Source organism: Theobroma cacao, chromosome 6 (assembly GCF_053813885.1).
Source record: "Theobroma cacao isolate CCN51 chromosome 6, ASM5381388v1, whole genome shotgun sequence".
In the NCBI taxonomy this organism is placed as follows: Eukaryota; Viridiplantae; Streptophyta; class Magnoliopsida; order Malvales; family Malvaceae; genus Theobroma; species Theobroma cacao.
In genome coordinates this window covers 17,275,321-17,292,388 of record NC_142644.1, presented here as the reverse complement: position 1 = coordinate 17,292,388, position 17,068 = coordinate 17,275,321, and positions in this window count along the sequence as shown.

Sequence of the window (17,068 nt, the reverse complement as noted above, 5' to 3'; positions counted from 1 at the left end):
CCAACGTCAAAATAAACTTTTGGAGATCCATATCCCTTTATGTGACATTATAATTCCTATAACTAATAAGCATCAATTTTTATTTGTTAGCTTCTGGTTCAAGATTGTATAAAGCTTCTAATATTTGGAATCAGGCTTGAGAGAAGAGGCTTAAAGTTGATAAGCATAAGCTTGTCTCCTTTAAGAACCATATTCCTAAGCATTCTTTTATGGGTTCACTAGCTATCTTTGACTATTTAAGTACATGATCAAGGATTAAGAAGTGGTACATAATTAAGTTTTAATCCATTGACATTATTTATTATATAACTTACTAGCATACTTTTTGAACTATTATTTATAACAGTGGCTTGATTTTCGAGACTTAAGCATTTGTAAAATCTTATTATCCTTATTATGCAAATGAAGGTATTTTAAAAGTTATATTCAATTGTGCTACTTTAATGATACTTATGCTTGAAAACAGAGAGACTCATAATGCATTAAAATGGATTAGAGATGCTTAGAATAGACATTATACTAGATTATTGAATATCAATAGAAATTGCCACTGACCTAAGGTGCTTAGAAAACACTAGGATGGATTGGAGAGCTCTCTATAAGTTATGTCACCTATTGAGAATAGTTGGTAAACTTAAACCATAGAGAAATATGGATGTAAACGAAATGATAGCTATTTTCCTACATATAATTGCACATGAAATTAAAAATAAAGTTATGAAAAGACAATTTTCTTATTATGGAGAAACTATTAATCAACAGTTTCATGTCGTCCTCAACTCTGTGATGCGTCTTCATTCCATGTTGTTAAGGAAACTAAAAGCAATGACAGATAATTTCAATGATGATAGGTGGAAGTGGTTCAATGTGAGACCCTGTCAAGCTCGATTAAAAGACGGTATTGTACCGAGTGGTACAACTAAGTTAAATCGAGCCTTGAACTAGTTCAAATAGAAATTCTAAAAGGAATTTGAAAATTTTAAAACCCACAGAATGGCGTAGAACAGTGATTCGAAGTTCAAGGTCCAGTTTGGAGCACAAGGGCAAAATGGTAATTTTGCCACTAGAGGACTAAACGAAAATTTTTATAAAATGACTTTTTTGCCCCATTTGGTTAATATTGATCAATGTTAGTGTTATTTGAGGTTGAAAAGTAGAAATAATTTGATTCTAGTACATTTCAGAGTATAGGGGCAAAATCATAATTTTTTCGTCCCGGGGGCAAATCGGTAAATTTTTTGCCCCAGCACTTGTCAAGGCCAAGGGATTTTATTCATCCTGTAAATGGATAAACATAAGAAATGTGTGGTGGAGAGAGATTGCTTAATGGCTAAGTATGACACATGGACCAATGGAATGGTGACATGTGTCAAAATCTCATCCATTCATTATTTTCTTTATAAAAGGCATAAAAATCAGCCCATTTCTCCCATAGTGATCAGCCAAACCAGAAGAGAAGAGAAACCAAGGAAGAACAAGCCCTAGGTGGGAAAAATCAAAGAGAAAGTGTTGGAATTCAAGGAAACAAGCTAGGTAAGTTAAAATTTCTTTAATTCTCCTTGATACCTAGCTTACCCATGCTTTTGTTCTTGATTTCCATGGTTGAATATTGAGTTATCATGATGAATTCAATTCTGAAAAATGAGTATGGAAGAGGAATTGTTGTTGGAATAATTTGATTTTAGACTATGTTAGCGTTTATGGATAGTTAAGCATGGTTATGAACAAAAACACAAAAGAAATATTCAATTTCTCTAGGGTTCCTTGTTGGTCGAACCATGAGGGCTAAATATCAATGGGGGATTGTTTTTATTTCAAGGAAAATGGCTTGGCAAATGATGAATTAAGGTGAAATGGTTATGTAGAAAAAATTTCGGTGCTAGTGCACCAAATGACTGAATTTTTCTATAAGGAACTGTGAGGGTTCTAATGCTGAATTTGGCTTTATTTAAATGGTATGTGGTAAATTAAGGTATTAGAGGAGAAATGGATTAATTTGGAGTGAAATTGGACGCATTGGCCAATTGATCGGATGAAAAATCGACTTAGGCCACTACCGAGTCTAGATGGCTACCCATGCATTTTTCATTTCATATCATATATATATCAAGCCTGAAATAGCTTATGACTGTTAGACACAATTTAATTGGAATATGTGTCATGGATTATGGCTAGGTGGTGAGCCATTGGATACGGGTAAAGGACTGTACCCGCGGACTGAAAATAGGAGTATTTCTACTCCTAATACCGGTGAGTGGACTTGCATTTCAAACTTGTTTTGGGGAATATGAAAGATTCTATCCAACTTGTCTTAGAAAATGTACCTTGGGAACAAGCTTTTAGTAAAATGATTTTATATTGTGAAAATGTGCTATACAATAGTTTATGTGTTATCACAATATGATAAAATGCATGATATGCATTGGATGCTTCTTTACATGTTGATTTGAACCAGGCTATGTGCAAGTAGGAGTGCACATATGCCGTTGCTGACCAGGCTATGTGTGAGTGGGAGTGCACATAAGCCGTTGTTGCCTCCGTAGCGAAGGGGGGGATACTCCGTGATCGCCCACCCCTCCTCCCAGGAGCTTGGAAGAGGAGGGAAGGGACTGCTCCGTTGCTTCATGATCCGGAGTGAAGTACACCTCTTGCCGAGTGAAGGGGGGGGATGCTTAAGTCATTGTTGCCTCTGTAGCGAAGGGGGGGATGCTCGGTGATCTCCCACCCCTCCGCCCAAGAGCTTGGAAGAGGAGGGAAGGGACTGCTCCGTTGCTTCGTGATCCGGAGTGAAGTGCACCTTTTACCGAGTGAAGGGGGGGAAGCGTGGAAGATGAGGGAAGGGACTGCTCCGTTGCTTCGTGATCCGGAGTGAAGTGCACCTCTTGCTTCGTGATCTCCCACCCCCTAGTGACAATAGCATAAGCCGTTGCATATGAGATGATGATGATGGGATGGTGTGCATGATGATGATGATGGGATGGTGTGCATGTTGATGATGGGTATATGGTTGTAAATGCAAATATGTAAGCATTTGTTTTGTTGAAATTTGGAAGTTTACATGTGTTACATGTTGCTATTGTTATTTTAGCAGGATGACTTGTTTTAAGGGAAAAAGGAGACTTTTTCCTTGATGTTCTGGTTCTCGCTGCAGCGAGAAACTTTCTGTCCATTTTGCTAACTTGTGGGTTTTTGCCATATATCCCATTTCTTTGGTACCATAGTTGAGCATGGATTTTTGTAAAGTGATTTACTCATGTGAGGTTTACATGAGGTGTTTAAAGGAGCTAAAACAATTGCATGGTTTTGAGAAAATGAATGCATCATGATTTCGATAAACATTCCTTATTGTATGCTTGTTCCCTTCTTGTTCACTCACTAAGTATTGTACTCACGTTTTATAAAAATTCATGTTTTCAGATCAGGTGACTGTTGGACCCTAGATCGAGGAGTCCCCGTAGTGCATCTCTTGGGTAGGTGTCTAGCATTCGATAGTAATCCTTTTTATTGTAAATGTCTCCGCTGGAAGTCATGGGTCTTTTTGTATTGTGAATACAATCTAACAATGTGAATATGTGTATGCAATGTAAATTGCTAAATACATGACTGGTATAGTGCATGTATATTATTATCGATAATGCCATTGTGTTTTGGCTATGTTCACACTCGGGAAAAGGTGTGTGTGTATGCATGATATGATAAATTTGTTAAGCAAAGGTAAATGGATAGGCTTGCTTGGGCTTAGTGAGCTATGCTCATTGAGCTCATGCGCCGATCATGGCCCGGGAAATTGGGTCGTGACATTCAAGGTATATGGCAACAACATAAAGGCTTTTATTTTGCTATTACATGTTCCGTTATAATATTGTTTTAAATTAAGTTGATTTTTTTGTATAGAAATAAGTTAGGACAGTTGATGTGACATATATGAGTCAATGTAAATGATTGACAAACCTAGGTATTGAAGTTGCAAAGGTAAAATTCCTACTTATGTCTTAGGTCTTTGAACCCGAGACATGTCAATTATTTATGTCTTGTTTGGGTGAGAAGATTCAACTATTGATTCTAGAGTATTGTGAAATCCATTTCCAGAAGAAATGACTTAAAAGTTCTAAAAGGTATAAATAATTCATATAAAGTAAAATTGACCTTTCTTCTCTTATAAAGTCAAAATTCATTCATATTAGAACTAATTGAATCAATTATATTATATTATATGATACTATTACTTATGTGACACTGGTTACAAAAATGGAAAAGGGCTTTTAACCCCTTGTAGAGGGCAAGAGGTATCCTTTGAACAAGTGGGGGCAAGGGCAAAAGCCCATTAATGCTCATGAAATCTTTAACATGAAGCACTCACGAGCTAAAAATGTCATAGGATGTTTGGATTGCTCAAAGCAAAGTGGGCAGTTTTAAAAACTAAGTCTTACCCTATAAAAACTCAGTGCAAGATCATTAGTGCTTTCTGACCATAATTACATCAAACAAAATTTGTCCATTGATACTATGCAGTTTGATATCAATAGGGAAGTCAATAGCTCTCAGCTTGAAACAAACAGATACTATAGTATTGATAAATATAATGGAGTTCAAACTTTTCACTGTTGAAGAAAACATAAAATTGTATCATTCATCCAATAGCATATAATTCAATCCATAAACACAAGAAGGGTAAACTCCACCTACACCTCTTTCAACTTTTATGACATTGCAAAAACTTGGCTCGTGCCAAAAATCATACTCAGTGATACCTTGGCCGAGGCATTCAACCGAGTCCGCCAAGGTTATTAAGTTAACAACTACTCATAAAAACATAGTTTAGCCATCCCTTGGCGTTGGCAGAGTTCAACCTCAAGTGGTGGTTCGACGTGAAGTGAACTCTATCATACCTTAGGAGATATCCTTCGCGCCTCTGATACCAAGGTAAATATAACGGGGTTTACCGTGCCCCTCTAATAGGCTGGTCCACGGAAACTCACTGTCACGACCCAAATTCCGGGTCATGACCGGCGCATGGGTCCAATGGACATAATCCACTAAATCCAAGCAAGCCTATTATTTATTTTACTTATGATTCTATTTATCATCACTAAGTCGTATTTCATGACTTTGAGTCAAAATAGTGATACACATTGCCAACTCGTACTGGCATTACTCTTTTAAAATTTACATTTAAGTTCATCTATACATAACAAAATAATACTCGACCTCCAGCGGAGTGACTCGGATGGATATACAGCTACCGAATGCCGAGACACCTACCAGAAGATATACACAGATCTACAAGGACACCTCGTCCTAATTATCGGCTACCTCGTGATCTGAAAACATGAATTTGAAAATGGTGAGTATAAACCCAGTGAGTGAACAAGGAAGGGAACAAGCAACAATTAGGAAAAATTTAAAATCATGATGCACTTGTTTCAAACAATGCAATTTAGTTCATTCCTATTTAAAACCCCTCCAAACCCCAGAGTTTTTCGCTACAGCGAGCATGAATTTCGATGCAGTGAAAACAAAGCAACAAGAGAAACATTTTTCCTCACTCAACAATAGCCATCCTGCTAAACTAATAAAATCAACCTAACATTCATGAAAATTCTCAAAGTATAATGTGTCAAATTTTACGTACATTACAACCATAAATCATTGTCCATCAATTTGCTATATCACACACATTTACATATGTATATATATATATACGTATATACCCATCATCATCATCTCATCAACCCATCATCATCATCACCAGCTCATCATCATCATCATCACCAGCTCATGCGCACTCCCTACTCGCACATGGCTGGGTCATCACCGGATTATGCGCACTCCCTACTCGCACATAACCGGGTCATCCTCGGCTTATGCACACTCCCTACTCGCACATAGCCGAGTCAACATAATTACACAACATTATATTCAAGCATATATGTATATCAACATAATGCAGCCACATAGAAATCCATAATAACCACATTTCATAACATAAACCTTTTCTTAAAAGCTTGTTCCCAAGGCATTCATTTTCATGAAAAATTTCATAAAATCATTCAAACACTTTGTTCAAAATAGTCATATTCCCAAAACAATTTTGATAGGCAGTCCACTCACAGGTGTTGAAAATTCGGATTCTGGGTGAACTCTGACTAATAGTCCTCAGGCGTAATTCCTTTGCCTTTTCCGGACGTCTCACCACCTTGACAAATAACAAAGTCGAGGAATTTACTATATTGTCCCTAAATTGATATAAATTAATTTAAACTACTAATGCTTGATATGTAATGCAAAAATATGTCTGATTACCGCTTAATCACGGTATCGATTAAATTTGACCGATCACCCGATTAATCGGCGATTGTGTCCAAATCACCTCCAAATTAATTCATTTCTCCTCTAATACCTTAATTTACCACATACATTTAAATAAAGCCAAATTCAGCATTAGAACCCTCACAATTCCTTATAGAAAAAAATTTGGTCATTTGGTGTACTAGCATCGAATCTTTTTCTACATAACCGTTTCACCTTACTTCATCATTTTCCATGCCATTTTCCTTGAAATAAAAACAATACCCCATTGATATTCAGCCCTCATGGTTCAGCCAACAAGGAACCCTAGAGAAATTGAATATTTCTTTTGTGTTTTTGTTCATAACCATGCTTAACTATCCCTAAACACTAACATAGTCTAAAATCAAATTATTCCAACAACAATTCCTCTTCCATACCCATTTTTCAGAATTGAATTCATCATGATAACTCAATATTCAACCATGGAAATCAAGAACAAAAGCATGGGTAAGCTAGGTATCAAGGAGAATTAAAGAAATTTTAACTTACCTAGCTTGTTTCCTTGATTTCTTCACTTTTTCTTTGAATTTCCACCTAGGTTTTCTTGTTTTTCCTTTTGTTCTTCCTTTTTTTCTGGTTGCTGGATGTCTAGGCCGAATATGGTGAGGGAATTGGGGATTTAATGGGCTGATTTCTATAGAAAATAATAAAATAATCAAGCATGCCATGTGTCACATGCTTATTGGCCAAATTTTTAACTTTTTGACTTTTTCTTCTTAATTTTCCACCACAAATATTCTGGTATTTATCCAATCCTACCACAATTAAAATCCCTTGGTCTTGACAAGTGCTGGGCCGAAAATTTTACTGATTTGCCCCCGAGACAAAAAAATTACGATTTTGCCCTCATACTCTGAAATGTACCGGAATCTCATTATTTCTACTTTTCAACCTAAAATAACACTAATATTGATCAATATTAACTAAATGGGGCAAAAATTGTTTAAAAAAAATTTTTCGTTTAGTCCACTAGTGGCAAAATTACCATTTTGCCCTTGTGCTCTATAAATACCGAGAATCAAAATTTTTCACTACTAAACATCATTTTATACTCCAATAATCATAATTATATTTCATATAATTATTCTTGGTCAAATGTGATCAAATCTTGGCTAAAAATCTCCATTTTATCATCAAATGGTAAAATGACCGTTTTGTCCCTAATCGGTCAATTTTCTGATGGACTCCAAACTGGACCTTGAACTCCAAATCACTATTCTAAACCATTCTGTTGGTTTTAAAATTTTCAAATTCCTCTTAGAATTTCTATTTGAACTAGTTCAAGGCTCGATTTAACTTAATTGTACCACTCGATACAATACCGTCTTTTAATCGAGCTTGACAGGGTCTCACACTCACCTACTGCAGTGGCTAATTAAATAACCCACCAATCAATAAAATTTTGACAGCATAACGTGGCTAACATAATACTACCCAGCCTGTCAAAGAAAAAGAAACAGTTTATATATTTCACAATCCAAAACCCAGCCACATATGTCATCACGTATCAGTTCATAAATCATCAATTCCAAACATAGGTACGTAAACTCAAATATATAGGCAACATCAAAGGTTGGTCTCCACATACTCACATTTTCAAAAACATTATTGAATTGTAAAATAAGTCATAAACCTTATTCCTTAAATCGATTGTTAGTCATAAAACATAAAATTCATTTAGGTTCAATATTCTTAAAATCATAAACATGATTGTAAAAATACTCTACATAGATAAGATGAACAGTGGTTACTCACTTTGACGGGAATTTACAACACTCCTAGTCTTGATCCTCGGGTGCAATACCTTTTTCCTTATCCGAGGGCTCACCACCTATACATAATGTGTAACAAGAAATTTAATATACTTATGCTAAATCGTCACAAAACTATTCTATGTTCTATATGAATGCATGCAATGAAATGGGAGGTGTTCAGCCTATCGCGCACTATAAATTATTTAATCGGTCTAAACATCCAATTCGATTCCAATTAATTTATTGCACTTCTAGTATTCCCCAAAATTCCACACAGTTCACTAAAAATCTATTCTAAGTGCAACTACCAAAATATCCCTCATTATTGTCCAAATTACTAACTAATGGGAGTAAAATTTTTCGGTACCCATTTTCAATTTTCGGTACTCCTAAGCACCAAATAAAATCTAAAGGGCATGAAAAACAACCTAATTCATCATCAAATCTCACCCATAAAATTCGGCCAAGATAGGTTCTATAATGGGTATGTGGATTTCTTGTTTAATTTCATATTAAATGTTACTAAACACCTAAAAACACTAAGTTACCTTGAAATTCAACTAAATCCATCACCAATTTTCTCTCTCTAAATTTGGCCAGCATATTGCCTCTCATGAAAACTTCAATTTAATTCATGAAAAATGGAAAAGAATGCATGGGCAAGATGAATTTCAAGCTTAATATTAAAAATCTTACCTTTAGTCACGAATTTCTAGAAAATTCAACAATTTTTCCTTAGTTTTTCCTCTCTAGGGTTTTTCTTTCTTTTCTTTTCTTCTCTTCGTTACTTGGCCGAATGTTGGGAGTGATAATGGCTGATTTATACTGATTTTTTTTAGTTAAATAATAAAATATCCTAAGCTTGACACTTGTCATTTTCTTATTGGTCCATTTTTAAAACTTTAAAATTTTAAACCTTTTATCTCCACCACATGATTAGTCAAAGGTCAAAAATGAGGATAAGGGAAGACCATGTGCTGGACAAATGTCCTGGTGGTGGAAAATTACTGTTTTGCCCCGAGGTGGCAAAATTACAATTTTACCCCTATGCTCCGAAAAATATCGGGATTACAATTTTTTTCACTTCTTAACCTCAAATCATACTCTAATAAGTCAAATGGGGCCAAAAAATCTTTTCTAAAAATTCCCATTTTGTCCCCAAGTGGCAAATGATCATTTTGCCCCCTAGATAGTGAAAATTCCAGTTTGACTCCAAATTGATCCTCAAACTCCGAATTACCATTTTGAATCATCCTTGGACTGTGACGCTCTTAATTTCACCTTAAAATTCCTATTTGATCTAGTTCGAGGCTTAAATCAACTTTGTTGTATCTCTAGGTACAATACCTACTTTTGTAAATTTTTTGGAACTCTCCTAGCATGCAAACATGCTATCCATTACATGTATGTCATGACTAGTATTTTATAAGGTCAGGCTTTACAGCACTACCCCCCTTAAAATAAAATTTTGACCTCAAAATTTCATTTACCGGATTCGAAGAAAAGATGTGGATATTGGTTTCTCATCTGGCGCTCGACTTCCCACGTCATCTCTTCCATTCGAGCATTTTTCCACAATACTTTCACCATTGGAATGCTCTTGTTCCTCAGCACTCGATCCTTTCGATCTAGAATACATACCGGTTGCACTTCGAACTTCAAATCTTCATGCAACTCAATTGGAGGTGTCTCTAGAATATGGGAAAGATCGGGAACATGCCTTTTCAACATCGAGACATGGAAGACATTATGAATCCGATCCAACTCTAGGGGTAATTCAAGTCTGTAAGCCACTAGCCCAATCCTTGCAATGATACGAAAGGGTCCAATATATCTCGGATTAAGCTTTTCCCGCTTCGTGAAACGAATCACACCTTTTTATTATCCAATAAAATACCACAATTTATCATAATAGTATAATCAATAAGATTTAATACTTCAAAGTATTCAAATTATTACCTTTCCAATGAGAAACCTTAAGAAAAACTTTATCATCGACTTCAAACTCTAAATCTTTCCTTCGTTTATCAGAATAACCCTTCTGCCTATCTTGAGTTGTCTTTAACCGCTCTCTGATAACCTTGATTTTGTCATTGGTCAGATCAATCAATTCCACATTAACCAATTTCCTCTCACCCACTTCATCCCAGCAAAGTGGAGTTCGACATTTTCTCCCATATAAAGCCTCGTATGGTGCCATCCCTATACTAGACTGAAAGCTGTTGTTATAAGCAAACTCCACAAACGGCAAATGTCTATCCCAACTCCTAGCAAAGTCAATGACACAAGCCCGTAGCATATCCTCCAAAGTCTGAAGGGTCCTTTTAGATTGACCATCCGTCTATGGATGAAAAGCAGTACTAAATCTTAACTTAGATCCGAGAGCTTTTTGGAATTTTGGCTAGAATCGTGAGGTGAATCGAGGGTCTCGATCTGACACGATGGAAACTAGAATTCATGTAATCTCACTATCTTATCTATATATAATCTAGCCAGTTTTTCAATGGAATATGTGCTATGAATAGCCAAGAAATGGGAGGACTTAGTCAATCTATCTACAATCACCCAAATAGCATCCTTCCCACTCTGCGTACGTGGCAAACCTAGCATAAAATCCATTGTCACGTGCTTCCATTTTCATTCAGGGATAGGTAAAGGCTGAAGAGTACCAGATGGTTTTTGATGCTCTGCCTTGATCTGTTGGCATGTGAGACATTTCGCTACAAACTCTGCTATGTCTCATTTCATACTCGACCACCAATAACTTTCTTTAATAGTCCGATACATCTTGGTGCTTTTAAGATGTAAAGCATAGGCAGAAGAATAAGCTTCTTCTAAAATCGCTTGTCTTAATTGGTTATCATTAGGGATACAAACTTGGTCTCTAAACATCAAGGTACTATCATCACTGAGTCTAAACTCACTAGTTTCTCCATCTTGCAACTTTTGAACTTCTTGTTTCAACTAATCATCGGATTTCTGCAATTTTCTAATCTGATTCAATAATGAAGGTCTCACAACAAAACTAGCAAGTAGAGTTCCATCCTCATCATTATTCAACTGAATCCCTAAAGATTTCATCTTAAGTAACATCGAAAAATAAGAACTCCGAAGTGTTGCTAACGACAATGAAGATTTACGACTTAAGGCATCCGCCACAACATTTGCCTTCCCCGGATGATAATCAATCATCAAGTCGTAATCCTTAATCAACTTCAACCATCGTCTCTGCCCCAAGTTAAGCACTTTTTGGGTGAGCAAATATTTCAAACTCTTATAATCAGTAAAAATCCGACAACGCTCACCATATAAGTAATGCCTCCAAATTTTCAATGCAAGGACTACTGCTGCTAACTCCTAATCGTGGGTAGGGTAATTCATCTCATGCTTGTTCAACTGCTGAGAAGCATAAGCTACCACTTTTTCATCCTGCATTAACACACATCCTAATCCCAATTTAGAGGCATCACTGTCCACCACAAATTCTTTCCCACTAACAAGAAGTGTCAAATTGGAGCAGAGGTCAACCGGTTCTTTAGCTCCTGAAATCGACTTTCACGTACGTCATCCCACTCAAACTTAACTCCTTTACGAGTCAAACGAGTCAGAGGAGTAGCTATCAATGAGAATCCTTGAACAAACCTCCGATAATAATTAGCTAAGCCAAGAAAACTACGAATCTCTGTTACCGTTCTTGGTTGCTCCCATTGTAAGATTGCCTCAATCTTCTTGGGATCGACATAAATTTCAGCTCCAGACACAACATGTCCCAAGAAAACCACTTCCTTCAACCAGAACTCACATTTGGAAAATTTGGCATATAGTTGTCTCTCACGCAAGGTTTGTAGCACAATGCGCAAATGTTTAGCATGTTCATCATCGTCCCTTGAGTACACCAAGATATCATCTATGAACACTATCACGAACTTAGCCAAGTACAGATGGAACACCCTGTTCATAAGATCCATAAAAGATGCTGGGGCATTAGTCAAACCAAACGGCATCACCAGATACTCATAATGCCCATAATGCGTCCTAAAAGCAGTCTTAGGTACATCCTGCTCCTTAATCTTCAACTGATAATACCCAAACCTCAAATCAATCTTAGAGAACACTATTACACCTCGTAATTGATCAAAAAGATCATCAATTCAGGGTAAAGGATATTTATTTTTTATGGTCACTCGGTTCAACTGACGGTAATCGATATGCAATCGAATAGTGCCATCCTTCTTCTTTACAAATAGAATTGGTGCTCCCCAAGGAGAAGTGCTAGGGTGGGTGAAACTCTTATCCACCAAATCTTGCAACTGGACCTTCAGTTCCTTCAACTCTATCGGAGCCATTCTATATGGAGGGATAGAAATAGGTGCGGTACCCGTAAGTTAATCAATAGGGAACTCAAGCTCTCGATCAGGAGGTAGTCCCGGTAACTCATCAGGAAATACATCAAGAAACTCACTAACTATTGGGACATCCTCTAACTTAGGTTCCCCCTTTGAAGTATCAATCACATGAGCCAAATAAGCTAGATACCCTTTCTGCACCATTTCCAAATCTTTGATGGTCGAGATTACACAAGATGGTAATACTTGACGTTCCCCTGCAAATACAATCTCTACTCCCTCCAAATTCTGAAGAACAACTTCTTTCCTAAAATAATCCATATTCGAACGATGTGCAGTTAACCAGTCCATGCCTAATATTAAATAAAAATCTCGAATCTCTAAAGGAATTAAGTCAGCTTTGAATTCTTCCTCACCAACCCTTTTCCCACAATCTCTATAGCAAGTGTTTCTAATCAATTGTTCTCCTAAAGGGGTATGGACTACAATCTCTTCCTCTAAAGGTGACAGGTTTTTATAAGAGAAAGATGCAAATGTCGTGCTCACATAAGATTTATCTGAACCAAAATCAATTAAAACATGAGCTTCTTTGTCAAATACAAACATAGTACCTGTCACGACATTGGGTCGAACTCGGGCTTCTTCCTCCGTCACTATAAAAACTCTCATCGGAGTGTGAGCCTATGGTCTAAAAGATGGATGTGCCAGGGTATTACTCCCCATGTCAGATCGTATCACAACACCCTGCAGCGGTTGTGACCTAGAAAAATTCTTCTCTGTGTGTCGGTACGAACCGGAGGAGATGAAATAGCTGTAGTAGCTGGCACTAACTGTGGACAAGCACTCCTTATGTGACCTTGCTGTCCACACTGAAAACATCATACAAGTTCTTCGCACGGTCTGGGATGAACTTTTCTACAATTTCGGCATTCGTCAAAACTCTCAAAGCTCTTCCCAAGAGTACTCGTCGTTGACCTACTAAATCTAGAAGCCCTCTGTTGCGACTGCTGAGATGGGGGTCGGGTAGATGCTATTGAAACTGTGGTGGTACTCCCCGAAGTAGATAAATCCCTACCCTTCTTCAAGGGTTAATCAAAAGATATATTCGGATTCCTCCTTTTGGCAAACTCAGCCCGGATTTGCTTGTTCTTAGTTGTAAGTTTCTCAGCCCGTAGAGCCATCTGCACAACCTCTTTATATGGCTCCTTACCTGTCACTGTCATCCGATCTCTGATTTCATTTCGGAGCCCTTCATCAAAATAAGTAGCCTGATCTTACTTAGTCCTCACCAGATTGGGCACATAAGACATTAGCTCGTTAAAACGAGCTTCATACTCCTCTATTGTCGAGCTCCCTTGTTTCAGGCTTAAGAATTCCCTCTTCTTTTCCTTTTGATAAAAATGAGTATAATACTGATCGTCAAACTCTCACAGAAAATCTAACTAGGTCGGAGGAGTAGTAAAATGAGACTTCACTGAGTACAAACCAAGTACGAGCCTTTTTCTCAAGAAATCTAGTGGCCACCATCAATTTCATATCATCGTCTAGTCTCATATCATTAAGTGTCTCCAATACCTTAATGATCCAGTCCTTAGTTGCGGTTGCTTCCAAATCACTTGTAAAAGAAATGCAACCGAGTTGCCTAGCTTCCTTAAGCTTCTGGGAAATGGAAACATCAGGTGCCGGTGGTGGAACAGGAGGTGGAGCTGGTGGTACTAAAGGAGCAGTCGGAAGAACAACATGAGGAACTTGACTAGCTTGGGTTTGGCTAGTAATAGTAGTAAGAAAAGCTGCCAATGCCTGTATTGCCTCAGGAGACATGCCAGGGACATCAAGAATATTGGTAGGTGGTGGAGGATGTGGAGGAGTCTCAGTCGGTTCAATAGCAGGTGCTGCCCGAAGAGTAGACGCAGTCGATTCCCCCTGTACAGGATCTGGTTGATTATGTTGAGAATGACCTTTTCCCCTCCCAACTGGTCTAGAGAGGTGAGTGTCCACGTTGAGGAGGCATGATGATACATAAGAAAAGACAAAACAAACTTAGATGACTTTAAGTTCTATATGCAACTATATGCATTCAACTCAATCTAATCTAACTTGGGGCCACATTGACACTGTAGTTTTTAAAATAACTTTAAAACCAAAAGCTTTGATACCACATGAATTGTCATGACCAGGCACTCCCTTCGGGCTCGTGACAACCGTCGCGAAGTCTCGGTAATCATTCATTACACGGTATGCCAACCGAAACCTTGCAAGGCTCTTGTATTAGTTTTCCAATTCCCTTGTGAGCAATAGTTACTAAATATCGAGTTTTAAGAGAATATAAACTATTTTAGATTGAAAACAATCAAAATAAAATTTTCGCCACACAAGGGTAGTTTGGTCATTTTTACCCAAAAATTTTGAAACCTGATAAAAATACAACGTATGGTAGCAAGATATCCATTTCCGTTTAAAAATAAATTTTTGTAATCTGAATCATCCATTTGGAGTGAAAAGTTGGCTAATTAGACTAAATAAAAATATCGATAATATATTCCATTTTCTTATAAACTAATTTTTATAGAACTATGCATAAATAATTTTTGTAGTGTAAGAACAAAATAAATTCATAGACATAGTGATACAGTAAACCAGGTATTCAAAATTATCCTATAGTGGCATATGGACACCGAGATAACCAAAAGTGTGCAAGAATGTAGATCTACGATTTCCAAGGAAGTAAGTCCAAAAGAAATCCTTGATGAAATCGACTGCCTACAGATTATCCTGAACCTGAAATGGTTAAAAAAAAGAAAGAGTGAGTTTTCATAAACTCAGTGAGTAAACAAAGTCCATCATTAACATCTAAAGCCGAGTAAATGGAGACAGTTAACTTTTCATCATACCATAATCCACAACATTTTGTACTTGTTTCAAATCATATAAAACAACACATTTCATTATAATACACATTATGACTTATGATTTTCTTAAAAAAACTTGGCTCGTGCCAAAAATCATACTCGGTGATACCTTGACCGAGGCATTCAACAGAGTCCGCCAAGGTTATTAAGTTAACAACTACTCATAAAAACATAGTTTAGCCATCTCTTGGTGTTGGCAGAGTTCATCCTCAAGTGGTGGTTCGGTGTGAAGTGAACTCTATCGTACCTTAGGAGATATCCTTCGCGCCTCTCATACTAAGATAAATATAATGGGGTTTACCGTGCCCCTCTAATAGGCTGGTCCACGGAAACCCGCCTACTGCAGTGGCTAATTAAATAACCCACCAATCAATAAAATTTTGACAGCATAACGTGGCTAACATAATACTACCCAGCCTGTCAAAAGAAAACAAACAGTTTATATATTTCACAATCCAAAAACCCAGCCACATATGTCATCACGTATCAGTTCATAAATCATCAATTCCAAACATAGGTACGTAAACTCAAATATATAGGCAACATCAAAGGTTGGTCTCCACATACTCACATTTTCAAAAACATTATTGAATTGTAAAATAAGTCATAAACCTTATTCCTTAAATCGGTTATTAGTCATAAAACATAAAATTCATTTAGGTTCAATATTCTTAAAATCATAAAAACGATTGTAAAAATACTCTAGATAGATAAGATGAATAGTGGTTACTCACTTTGACGGGAATATACAACACTCATAGTCTTGATCCTCGGGTGCAATACCTTTGCCCTTATTCGAGGGCTCACCACCTATACATAATGTGTAACAGGAAATTTAATATACTTATGCTAAATCGTTACAAAACTATTCTATGTTCTATATGAATGCATGCAATGAAATGGGAGGTATTCGGCCTATCGCGTACTATACATTATTTAATTGGTCTAAATGTCCAATTCGATTCCAATTAATTTATTGCACTTCTAGTACTCCCCAAAATTCCACACACTTCACTAAAAATCTATTCTAAGTGCAATTACCAAAATATCCCTCATTATTATGCAAATTACTAACTAATGGGAGTAAAATTTTTCGGTACCCATTTTTTATTTTCGGTATTCCTAAGCACCAAATACAATCTAAAGGGCATGAAAAACAACCTAATTCATCATCAAATCTCACCCATAAAATTCAGCCAAGATAGGTTCTATAATGGGTATGTGGATTTCTTGTTTAATTTTCATACTAAATGTTACTAAACACCTAAAAACACTAAGTTACCTTGAAATTCAACTAAATCCACCACCAACTTTCTCTCTCTAAATCTGGCCAGCATATTGCCCCTCATGAAAACTTGAATTTAATTCATGGAAAATGGAAAAGAATGCATGGGCAAGATGAATTTCAAGCTTAATATTAAAAATCTTACCTTTAGTCACCAATTTCTTGAAAATTCAACAATTTTTTCTTAGTTTTTCCTCCCTAGGGTTTTTCTTTCTTTTCTTTTCTTCTCTTCGTTGCTTGGCCGAATGTTGGGATTGATAATGGCTGATTTATGCTGATTTTTTTTAGTTAAATAATAAAATATCCTAAGCTTGACACTTGTCATTTTCTTATTGATCCATTTTTAAAACTTTAAAATTTTAAACCTTTTATCTCCACCACATGATTAGTCAAAGGTCAAATATGAGGATAAGGGAAGACCAT